The sequence below is a fragment of the Ambystoma mexicanum genome, chromosome 3p (genome assembly GCF_040938575.1).
Source record: "Ambystoma mexicanum isolate Mex_15411 chromosome 3p, UKY_AmexF1_1, whole genome shotgun sequence".
NCBI classification, from domain to species: Eukaryota; Metazoa; Chordata; class Amphibia; order Caudata; family Ambystomatidae; genus Ambystoma; species Ambystoma mexicanum.
The window spans coordinates 236,786,078-236,799,386 of NC_090925.1; positions in this window are offsets into that span (position 1 = coordinate 236,786,078).

Below are 13,309 nucleotides of genomic sequence, written 5' to 3' on the forward strand. Positions count from 1 at the left end.
CTGGGAAGAGTGAGAGCCTTTTCTTCCCACTCTTCTGTGTATTTTGATGTGTGCTTTACTTTTGTGTTCTTTGGTTATGGAGTTTTAAAACAACTCCATAGGCATCACCTTTTTCTGTGTGGCACAGAGCACCTTCAGTGCAGTGGCACAGGGGTGTCTTTCAGACTCCCCAAGGTTTAAATACCTTCTCTGGGAAGGACTACCATTTCCCAGAGCATGTAAAGTTAAATTGGCTTTACTAGTCTTTTGCAATGTACTGACCCAGCACACACCATCTTCATATAGAGTGCTGGAGGGGTTGCATAGCTTCCCCTGAGTCAAAACACTCATGTAACAGTCAAATGTTACCCTTTCCTACTTTAAATTGCTGGTGGCAGTGGTTTAGATCAACTACCGTGATTTTTCCCGACCGCTAACAACGGTAGCTTAAAATCGGGTCAGCCATGTTTTTCAATATGGCGCCTAACACCTATCTGTAAAAACAGACTCCGGTTGATTTTTTTCACCATTTCTTTTGGGAAAGGTCCTTCTTGTGCTTGTATCTGTGTGCCAAACCAGGTTTGGTCCCTTTGTTCGTTGGCCATTGGTGGGCTTCAGTGCTGAAGCCCTCCTCTGGTGCCTGAGTGTCTGGGGTGGACAGGATGTGAGGGAGGTGCCAAAACTGCCTGTGCTTAGTCTCCTGGCAGACCTGAATGCACTCTGGCATGATTGGCCGGCTGGCTGTCCAGCAAGGACAGCCACCCTGCTGTGTGAGTGACAGCCAGGCTGGAATGAATGGGGGAAAAGTGTTTAAAAGCAGGTCTCTGGGACTTGGAAAGCAGAGTCGACCATTGGAACAAAAGTACCAAAGACAAGCTGAAGGAAGAGGACTGTTGCAACTCCTGGACTACCGGTGAAGCCCTGCTGCAGGACCGAATTGCCTGAAACTCTGACGACAGAGAAGCCCTTCAAGGTTAACTTCCTCCCTTGAGTTTGTTGGGAACAAGCCACCTGCACACCATCACCATCTGGTCGAATTTTCATCAGAGTGCTGCACTGGCGTAACAGGGGCCCCTGCAGCCCCCACAGTACGGGGGGCCCCGTGACCACATGTCCTGGGAGGAGGCACACTTGGAGTAAAAAAAAAGAAAAGAAAATGTTTTCTACACTTTTTTTACATTTCTTTTTTAATTCACTCTGCATTTATAAAGAAACTATTTCTGTAGCAAAAAGAGTGAATACAAAAATAAACTTTCTTTTTGAATTCCTGGGGCTACTCCCACCCCATGAGATTAAGACCGTATGCTGGAGGCCTCCATGTCATGGGGTGGAGGCAACCCTATGACTTCAAAAATAAATAGTTTATTTTTGAAGTCACTCTGCCTTCATAAAGACATTATTTCTGTTATGGTTCGGTGCTTAACGGAAATAGTGTATTTATGAAGTCAGATTGACTTAAAAAAGAAACAATTTATTTTTGAAGTATTATGACTCCCCTCAACCCCATGACGTGTGCATGTGTGAGTGTATGGTAAAAGAGTGCACACAAATGCATGGGTGGCTGGGTATGCGTGTGTGTGTGTACGGTGAAAGGATGCACACTTAAATATATGTGTGGCTGACTTGGTGTGCCTGTATGGTGAAAGGGTGCACACGTAAATGTATAGGTGACTGTCTGTGTGAGTATATGGTGAAAGGGTGCACACTTAAATGTATAGGTGGCTGCCTGTGTGAGTAAAAGGATGCACACAAATGTATGGATGGCTGGGGGTGCATGTACGGTGAAAGCATGAACACTTAAATGTATGTGTGGCTGCTTGGGTGTGCCTGTATGGTGAACAAGTGAAAACTTAAATGTACGAGTGGCTGCCTGGGTGTGCCTGTATGGTGAAAGGGTGCACACATAAATGTATAGATGGCTGGTTTGCATGTGTATATATGGTAATTGGTGTGAGTGTTTGTGTTCAGGGGTGCAACAAAACCTACATTTCAGGGGGGCTAACCCTTCAAATGTTGTGAAAGGCGCTAACTTCACGTGTCGTGGGGAGGAGCAAACTTATTTGTGTGAGGGCATAAAACTTCTTTACACATTTTAATAAGACTATTATAGTGCAGCCTCAATGTTACAAGCAGTTAACTCTCTCCTTGAAGTCTGAAAGCACCCACTTATGGACTGCTGTGAGAATGAAGTCTGTTCCCTCTGTACCCTTCCAATCACTTCCCTGGCATGCAAGTACTAAACCCACATCACAATTTCAACTGCCTAAAAACGTTTCCATTTGAATGCAAGTACTAACAGTGAAATGATGTACGTTAGTAATTGCTGGGCCGGGCCCTTGTTAACAGGGAAACCCAGGTGCTTTTTAACATCTGTGTCCTTTTCTGTCCGGCAACTGCACTGTAGGTCAGCCAGGTCAAGTCAACATAGCCCACAATTTCAGTGAGGTGCGGGGGTGGGGGAGTGCTGAAGCCCAGTCAGCTCAATGGTGTTACACCACTACTTGTGTGTAATGCCTTGATTACGTATTGGTAATCTGCATTAGTCCTAGCCCTATTCTTCCTCATTCCAGTACTTGTGTATGAGTCACTATGCCTCATACACAAGTACTGGGATGAGGTAGAGGTACATGAAGGTAATGCCTGACTTAGCTACCTGTAATCTTCATTACACCTAGTCCCACTCTTCCTCATCCCAGTACTTACCTATCAGCCAAGAAGTCTCATACGTAAGAACTGGTACAAGGAAGAGGGACATGCAGGTAATTCCGGCCCAATAAGCTGGTTTTGGAGGTTGGGGTAGGGGATGGGAGGAGGGAGAGGGGATGTGTGGGGGCGGAATTGTGCAATAAATCATAATGGCCGATCATGTCCATGCTAAGCAGGCATGATATGTGGTATTAGTGGCTAGAGAGGCATTTTGGTGCAGCTAGTTTAGTCATTTCTCAGTTTGTCATGACTTTCTTTAACTGGGCATTTCTGATAAAGCAGTCCTGCTAAGTGTAATTACTGGGCTAGACTGGCATTTGGGTTCTGCCAGTCTATCTGTTTCTTACTGCGGCACTGTATATTTTTCTGGGCATCTGTGATACAATTATGATATGATATAATAAGTCATATATAATGTGCCTGAACACAAGTGTTTTTAGGCACAACAAGACAAGGGAAGGAAAACAGAGGGAGGACAAGGCAAATGATCTTTCTAGGCCTTGTGTCATTCAGACCGTGCAAGTGCAAGAATGAGAAGTGCAAGGGGAAAGGGAGGGGGGTAGTGCAAGGGAGAGGGGAGGGGACAACAGGGCAGCAATGCTCTGAGTAAGTGCAGCAAGGGCAGCGCAGCTCTGGGTAGTGCGAGGAGAACAAGGGACTGTAGGGTTACAGTTACAGCCCCTAAGTGTGTGGTAGGCCCAGAGGCATTGCAAGGGTGACTGATCAAGAAAGACTGAGGGTAGCCAAGCAACCAGTTGGTACAGAAGACAGCTAGGCCAGCAGGGGAGGGAGAGGGCGAAAGCAGAGGAGAAGAGGAACGTTTTGAGCTGCTTCTGGAACTTCAGGTGGTCCGGCTCAAGTTTGGGAGGGGCAGGGAGGCCATTCCAGAGGGAAGCACCTGCAGAGGAGAGAGATCTAGCCCCCACTCTCTGCCTGGAGAAGCATCTAACCCTTAGGGCTTGAGAAGGAAGGTATTTTGGAATAGAGAATTATCTGTAGTGCAGATCCCAGCCCCAAAAAGCCTTGTGGACACTGTAAAGGGTCTTGAACTTGATCCTTGCAGCCACCAAGAGCCAGTGGAGACATTTCATGGCTGGAGAGATAAGGTCCTTGGGCTTGAGGCCAAGCATAAGTCTCACAGTCCTGTTCTGGATTAGTTGCAGATGGCAGACAGTAGAGGACGGCAGATTGAGAAAGTGGCTGTTGCAGTAGTCCAGCCTAGAAAGAACCAGGGCTCTGGAGACAGTGAGCTTCTGGGGGAAAGTGAGAAAGGAAACAGTCCCTTTGAGGAGCTGCAGCTGGTAGTGGGACTTCTTCGTGACGTCCGAGATGTGAGGAGAGAAAGAGAGAGTAGAGTTGAAGATGACACGAGGAATGAGGGAGCGATTAGAGGAGGGGAGCCTGAAGGAAAGCTAAGTGTCGTCCGCATAACCCTGAAAGTTAGAGGAGAAGCTAGAGATCAGCTGGGCCAAAGGGGCCAAGTAGAGGTTGAAAAACCAGTTTTAGAGGATAGAGCCCTGGAGAATGCCACAGGTAGATAGAGGTGGCAGAGAGAAAGGGACCAAATTGGACCTGGGAGGGGCAGTCCAAGAGGAAGGAGGTCAGCCATTCCAGGGTCTGATCCATAATTCCTAGGTTCTCACAGAGTCGATTGATCAGGATGGCGTGGTTGACCGTGTTGAAAGCAAAGGAAAGTTCAAGGAGGATGAGGACAGAAGGAATGCTGGAATCGAGGTTAGAGATCAGATCTTCACAGGTGTTCAGGAGAACAGTTTCCGTGCCTCTGGTAGCTCTTAAACCAGACTGATGGCCATGGAGACATCCAACAGATTCAGTGTGGAGAGTAATCTGGGAGATGGAGAGCTTTTCCAAGAGTTTGGAAGAGGGGAAAGTTCCAGTGGGAAAAAAACTATTACAGAAATCAGCCAGGGCTGGAGCAAGGGTGTCCATATGGTCCTTGATGGTTCTGGAGGAGCAGGCGAGCACCTGTTTTCCAATACTTCCATAGATGGGACTAGAAAGCTTGTGAGGTGTTAGAGAGAAAGAGGAGCAAGGAGGAGGAGAGGGAGAGATGGCCAAAGGGGGGCAGAGAGAGGAAGAGGGAGAGAGGAAGAAGGAGAGGAATAGCAGATAGTGGACAGGATGTCCTGAGTTTTAGCAGAGAGCGAGAGGCTAAAGCCATATAGAGGGCCTGTTGAGGGAACAGGAGTGATAGAGACCGAAACAGGATTAGCCAGTTCCTTGCAGATTATAAAGAGTTTGGCTGTGTTGTTAGAGGCCGCAGAGACGCAGGCTTGAATGTGTGCTCTCTTCTTGATGAGTGTTATTGCTTCGACTGGCTTTTTGGTGTAACCAGTCTAGGTATGTCTAAATGTGGCCTGGCATGCTTTACTGTAATATTATTATGTGTTTACAATGGTCTACATTGTGCAGCCTGTTGGACATGTTTTCATTGTGGCATGGCATTTTTAATAAAAAAGCATTAATGTTCCTGTGCACTGTTGGTGACTTGCATGTATTGGATTGGTGTTACCCTACAAAACAATAGAAAACTCTGTGGCTTTTCAGCCAATTTTCTCAGAAAGTGTGCTGTATATTGCATTAAAACAAACACATTCATATCTTTCTCCTGGTGCAGTGTGCGGCATACCCCTTCAGTAGCACATTTGTGGGTTTTGCGCAAGTGTGGTAATCTAGGCTGGCCAAGAGTGTGGCGCGACCCATGATTTGTCGCTGAGTTGGGGGTGGGGCCCTCAGCATGGTTCGCAGGGGTGCCCCCAGACCTTGTGTTACGCCACTGGAGTGCTGTTGAAAACCAGATAGCCAGAGGGAAGGAAACCAGCTTGTGGACTTTAGTGCACTCACAACATAAACTGACGTTTTACTGAGCTTTTGGCCTCATCCCTGGGCAGTGCAGGAACCTCCAGACGTCCTCCTTATTGTCCCCACGACTGAAGCTCAGGAACAGCGAGATCTGCTCGAACTGCCAGGAACAACTGCCACAGCTACAGGTCTTCTTCTCTAACAAGGAACTATGAAAACGCGGTCTGGAAATCTTTTCAGCCATCGCGAACGTTTGTGGAACTTTCCTCAACTTCGAAGGCTTGTCCTTCCCTAAACATTCGTCAAACTTTTCGCCTAGCCAAATTCTTCTAAACTCTGTGGCAAAGACTTAACCGTTTACTACCAGAACTATGCTATCCAATCCAAAGACTCTGAACCATTGATTTTGGCTCAGGCCAATGAGATGAATTGCTGGTTGTAGTTTACTGAAACCAGTTGCCCTGCCTATGAATGCATGTGTGCTGTTGATTCTTATAACCTTGTCTTTTTACCCCTTTTTAAAGTATATGAAGTGTCATTTTTCTCCCAGATCAGGAGAGCTAAACTTGTTCATTTACTTACCGGTTGTGTATTTATAGTGTATTAGTGTGTGATATTGAGCTGTTCATGCTATTGTAATGTTTTCAAATGAACTGTGTAAACAAATGTATATTCTTTTACCAAGAAACCTTGAGTAAGTGTATATTTGAATCACTGTATTGGTTGGTCCTTTGTTCATCTTGTTCTGCTGCTCATTCAACTCTTGAGATAAGTCTGGCTCCTCAGCCACTGTTACCAAATGACTGTGTAGTACAGGCTTGTACAAAAGGTGAAATTGTACTGACACTTGTAGTATTAATTGCATGTACTGTTCCCAAAAGGTACTGCATGTGATTCTGCCTAACAGTGGTAAATCTGTGTGACCAAGTGGCGGTAACAGTAATTTCATTTGACAGTATTTCATAGGATTCACAGCCGAAATACCGCTAAACTCATAATGCAGACCTTTACCGAAGACTTTGTTAAACCAACCTCCTGTACTTTAACCAGACAGGCTCAAAAATGTGGTTGCCTCCTCCTGTCCAAAAAGCTCAGGTAGGTTAGACTTTGCCCTGTGTTAGAGAGTGCCCCCTCAGGGGTTGGGTGGAGTGGTAACAATATTGATGTAACGCTATTACTGCTTTATTACAGCTGTGCGCAATCTCGAGTTTGGGCTGAAAGTGGGAGGTTTACATCCAGCTTTTTGCTGGAGGTAGAAACCTCCCGTTTTTGCCCATTATTGGTGCTGTTACCACTATTATGGACTCAGAAAAAGGGGGATTAACAGTGTCACTGCAACTTGGGATCTGGCGCAAATGTCACACAACCGAGTTGCAGTAACGCTAGTAGCGTTGGGCGGTATCCCAGCAGATTTACTGTTTGAATACTGGCCAACTCGTGATTAGGCCATTTATGTAATTATTTGCACGCTACACATCTTATGTGCTTCATCCTTCATTTCATTCTATGACCTCTATTTAGAGTTCTCTGATTTGAACGTTATAATGTTTTGCAGAATATGGGCCTCATGCTTAAAACGTGTGTTGAATATTTGCACCAACCACATTCGCAATTGAGCAACCAGGCTGGGTGTGTGTATCCATTCGGGAGTCTGTCAGAGAGGTCTGCGGAGATTGGCTCATTATAAGCAGCATTTCCTCTTAAGCTTCTGAGTTGCCAGGGTGGTGAAATCAGATCGTGTTTGTTCTTAGCAGGTCACAGTCTGTGGAGAGATATGAGGTTTGCCGTGAGGGTGAAGTAATTCTAAGGCACCTGCCCAATGGTGTTGAGTTGAAAAGTAGGCAATGTTGCCAATGGTCCAAAGCGTGGCCCATGGGCGTAATTTTAGGGGGAGACACAGGTGCCCCACCCTCAATGTTTGTGGCACACTCTTTTGTCACTACTGTGGTCTGCAGACTTCGGACCCGGAAGCCTGATACACAGCAGATGGCCCTTATGTACACAGTCTTTTGAGCGGCTTCGTGGCCTTCAGACCACGAATGGTTTTCAACGTAGCCAAAAAGTGGCGGCTATTTTAGGTAGCAGTCTCCTTTAGGATATTCACAGCCAGATATGTTCAGTGGCCACTAGCATTCTCAAAGGGCACCGGGGGTACTCAAAACAGGCATCGAATGAGGGTAATTATAGCAGTCGGCTCCGGCTGGGACCAGTTGCTACAAACTCCATTAACATGTTGTGCTATTCTATCAAAATTATATGATATTTCCTGTTCCCTTTTGAGGAGCATGGGCACGGGCATTCCTGTTTTATTCTTTGCATGTTTCTAAGTGTGGTGAAGGACCTGCAACGCGAAAAGCAAAATTACAACTAAAAGGACTACAGCCAAAATCAGTATTGAATGAACTACCCACGCATGACTTGATGCAACATGAGAGCTCTCTTTTTTCATGTAGCAATTTCTGAATCAGCCTATTGCCCCTTATCAACCCTGTAAGTAGGACGTGGACAAGTTACACAACTCGCAAGTGCTCATTGTACCTCCCTCCAAGGATTGGAGACTTATCCCCCTACAATCTGCACTTAGATCTCTGCAGCAGATGCGTGGACCCATGTGTACTTTGAAACACAATGTCATGATGTATAAGCACCTTACAAATGCCCAATACAATAAAATAAATAAATACATTGGAAGGGATGCGTTTGGAGGCGAGTTTCATAAATGGCCATCCTCATTTCAACACTGTGGACGTTAAATGTTGAATTACGCAAGACGAAACAACAGGGTGAAATGAAGGACAAGATAACAACCCAGCTGTCCAGTTATTATATGGCACAGCCTGTAGAAGCTGGAACATCCAGTCCTGAATTTAAAACTACTCCTATTACCAGAATTCAAAGATCAAAATCAAGACTTGATAAGGAGCGAATGCCTGACACGAGAGAGCTCGAGGGCTCTGTGAACGCATATAGCAACAAGAACATAAAAATAGTTTGGACACAAGGCATGCACTGTAGGAATACTGGGGTGCACTGTTAGCTGGCCTCACCTTTTTGTTGATAGTTTACTGACGGCTTTGGGCCTTAAGTTGCCCTTAATTGTTAGAAATCATGATAGGTTTAAGTTGGTCACTTTAGAACTCCAATATATTTAATGTGAATTGGGATCATTTGTGAGAAGAGTAGCAACAGAGATTTACTTGGTTGATAGACTCCTAAGGACATGTATGGGGTGGGCTGAGCTGTCCAATCCGGGACAACAATATATGAAGGCCTACAATAGAAGTCTGCCACTGCAGCTCCCTGGATTTTTTGAACTATGACTCCCATGATCCCTCACCATAAACTATGATAGCTAAAGCTGAAGGAGTTGTAGTCCAAAACACCTGAAGATCCAAGGGTTGCAGACTCTGGTCTAGAAGACGTGATGGCTTGCACTTATTGCTGCACACTCATTCTTGATGCTGGCATCCTTATCTCTCTAGCAATAGTCTTCCACGCTAACCTACACCACGAATCATGGTATATAAATTCATCCTTTCGATGCCGGCCCCTACACCTGGGAGTCACTTAGTGTTGTAGTGGGGGAGGATTTACTGATGCCCCTTCCCCAAATTGGAATGGGGCGGCAAAAGAAGACCAACTCACTTGGCATGTTTACATGTCCTAAAGGCACTGAAAGGGAGACGTGTTTGAACTGTGATGGTTTCGGAATTAATTAAGGAGCATTTTATTTGCTGGGCGGGGCAGTGGAGAAATCTCCAGTTTGAAGGCCAACTGTCAGTTCAGCAGATCGCTTCTTATTGCCAGTTTAGAGGAGCAAAATTTAATAGATAACTTTCAAGAGAACCTCATTTCGAAGGACTATCCTTTATTTACGCATACAGTTTCATAAAAATTCCAACTACAGGAGCCTATTCAGTTTAGTGCCCCAAGGGTGCTTCATCATAAACTTTACTCAACTTCACAGTAACTTTCCACCGTTTTACTAGAGATGAAATGGCGCAACTTGGCTGACCGGGCCCATCAGGGCACTTTCCCAAGAGGGCCTCATTGCAAGTGTGACGGCCCAGTTAAAATGCTGGTAATTCCAGCTCCAGCATTTTTACTGGACCAGCACACTTCAAGTTTTCCGGTGGCAGCCACAGATCTCCCGGCAGGCCTGACCTGCTGGGATTATAGGCCCCTAATGGCAAACAAATGCCAGAATCACAGACACTGTTACTAATGGTGCTCGTGATTCAGTAAATCCCATCCCATGGCGTCCTATAGGACACCATGGGAATGGGAGTTTACTGGCACTCTGCTGCTCGTAGTATCCTGATAAAACCGGGATATTGAGTAGCAGAGACAGTAAATCAAGTTTGCCGGTATCCCCTGGCAAACTTATAATCAGGCCCTAATTAGTCTCCATCAGAAGATGAGGCTGACAGTTTAAAAGGAAGCCAACTAAAGGCCAAACTCCCTACAGGGAACTGGACAGCCTGAGGCCCTGCCTCTTCACTAGTAATCTCTGAGTAAAGAGGAGACAGGATTGACTATGACAAGATACAGCCTTCTCAGAATCTCAGAAGATCCTGCAAAGTAAAACGTTAGGAATGTTTCCACCAGCAGACCTAAAAATTATCAAGGCTTAACATTGCCAGCGAAACAAAGTGCCCTTAGATTAGGAGGGCGGGGTGGTAGGAAATACCTGCCTTTCTGCAAAACCCCTGCATAGGCGAGAACACGACGCAGTGAGTCAGCAAGATTATTTTCGAGACTGAATCCATTTCTCCAACAAACCCCTTAAGAGGGAATTGAAGGGCCATACGCTGAGGCTTTCCACCAGCATAAGTGAGGAGGAGAAAGAAGAGTCAATCAAGACACCTAGCAGGGGGAACGCATTGACTGCCTGGCAAGAACCCACAGGTGAGCAGGAAGCGAATACTCCTTTTACCAATCTTGTTTTTTGTGTGTTTTTTTTTCAACCTATATTATTCGCTTTATTACAATTCAAATACATATTATATAACTAGCAAACTTTCAAATATTGTTTTAATCAATACATTTATAAACACTGAACATTTTCAAGTAACCTCCCCTCCCTCATTTTATAAGATCCCTCCAACAATTAATATTCGAAATTGATCACCTGCTACTAGTTCTTGCAGTAGGCTGGGAGATAGCCCAACTTTAAATTACCATCCCAATGGAGGGCAAGTATTCTGAACTGAAACGGGCTGACAAAAAAAAAATACTGCTAAATAGAGTACCTGGATATTTGATGAACCACATTTTGAATGTTTTCTTCTAGAATAGGGCTTAGAGAATAGGTTTGGAATGTTTCCTTTGGATATCCATTGCAAAATGTGTGTTGGGGTAGAATAGGGTTAGCCAGGAGGCTAAAGGACCTGCTAATTTTAATTTTAAATTAGAACGTTTGTTTGGACGCCTTTTCACTTTTGTGTTGGATTAGAATAGGGTGGGTTAGAGGGACTTTCTACAAATATAAGAACATGGTTTTGTTTGCACTAAAACTGCGAGATTTGGTGTGTAAAAATAGCCACCAAACCCCACTAAGTTATTATGACCCTTGTGTCTTTTGTGGGTCATCCCTTATAATTTCTGTCTTTAAAACCTAGATTCTGTAGGCATTCATCCACACTACATACTGATTGGTGCTTTGAAAAACAATGATATTGTATATAGCGCTTTGCAAATGCTCAATAAATAAACAAATACATATATTACTGTGTATCCCTTCTTAGCATCCTAATCAGGCCAGTGCTCCTCCTTCTCCCGTTATTTCACAATTCCTCATTACCCATCTCTTTCTGCTCTTCCACACCTCCCCTCTTCCCCCTCCTTCATCACTCTATTTCGCCCCTCTGTGATGGTCTGTCATGATCTAACTTCCTCTACCTTCAATCTCCTTTCTCTGTTGTTCTCCTCTGCTCTTAACTCTCCCTTTATCACGCCATTGTGTCTTTCTCTCTCCCACCTCTAGTTTTGACTCTCCCTCCTTCACCTGTGTTCTAATTTCTCTCGCCCAATCTCTTAACTCTAACTCCTTTACCTCTGCTATTCTTTCCTTCTCTCACAAATCTGCCCCAAACCCCTCCTCATTTCCTTCTCATTGCGTTGCTCTACAGTAATCACAACCTCCCTAAATGTAATGTTGACTCACATACCAATTGTTAGCCCAAATACACCATTTGGAGGGGGCTCTACGAGATTCATTGCTAAAGTGTGACAATGCTAGGGAAAATGAAAGCGTCCTTCAGTTTGCTTGCTGATTTGAGAATTCACCCATCCATCATATTGGATTTATTTTGTGGGTGGCTGATGCTACTGTTGGCAGTAAGGTCTTTACCCTCAGGTGTTTGGTATTGATATAAAGGTTGATGTTCACCTATATCTGAGGGTGAATTCTCCTCGGTTTTGCAGACTGTGGTGTGAGCAGCAGTTGCAGGCTGTAAACTAGGCACTCCTATCTGGTCGGGAAGCTCTGTAGATGCCCTTTACGGCAGGTCTATAAACCGCACAGTCATTTGCTCAAAATCTGAATAAAATGAGTCTTTATAATTGTTTCTTGCTGTCAGTGCCATCTTGGCGTTTGTACAGCTCCACAGTGTTCTGCAGTGTTAAGCATTGGTCTAAAGAATGCAGGATAAGCACTGTGCCTTTGCTGACTCACCACAAGATAAGTAAGAGTGTGTTCTCCAGAGTGCTCTCCTCTCTCGTTGCATGGTGTCATTGCTGGATGCTTGTGTATTGTTCGTGGATCTGCTTTGCATCGTGAGGGCTGCATTCATACATCTTCCTGTGTTCTGCAATCCTTGCTGAAAGTCTCTCTGCTTTTGTTTCTTCACTGTCATTGGGGCAAATGTGGGATTATTATCTGTACTGTTGTGAGGTACCACAGACGTCTGATCTGTCCACCTCCTGGGTGGCCACTCTGGATAGGAAGCAGACTGTCTCAAGCCCCCGGAACTCCCCCTCATCATGCAAAGGATTTGGATTTGCTCCAATTCACCACATATCCCCCGCAATGAAAAGAAGACAGTTCTACTCCTCCTGAATACACCATTCCTCTACCCCACACTCCCAGAACACTATGGTCTCAATCGTGCAATACCTGTCGTCAGAACTATGGAATACTTTGAAACAACTCCAACATCACATGACAACAACCAACCTGTTAAATCCCTTCCGATCATGTTTCCGCTTTGGCCATGGAATCGAAATGGTAACCACTTCACATCTCCACCCCTCACTGAAAACGGACAGACATAAATTCTATTCCTCCTCAACCCCTCCACTGACTTCAAAACTATTGTCCCACCATCCTCCAAAAGCACCTATCCCAAAGGATGACATTATCAGGCACTGTTCTCAACTGGTTTACCCCTTCCTCAGTGATGAATAGGCTTAAACTCGATGTCCCATATCTATCAAATTTCAGTGAATTACAGGATTCTATGTGATCACTGCATCGCCATAATGTTAACAATTAAATTGCCGACACACATTATGGCACGGCACAGTGTTTACACATAGCACAGTGACCTGCATCCCCCGCAACCGCCTCCCCCTCCTTGCTTACCTTTTCAGCGGCACACCGAGAAGTGTGTCGCCATCTCTCCCCTCACCCTGTGCGAACAGTTCTAGTCCACTAACATGGGTCTGAACTGGTGTCTCAGGGACCTTTTTTCTTCATTTTTAAATGTTATTTTTCTTTATTGTCCCCCGCTCTCATATAATTAAAGCAGATACACCCCCACAACTTCTGACCCCCATTAAACCGTCAAAAGGGAGCGGG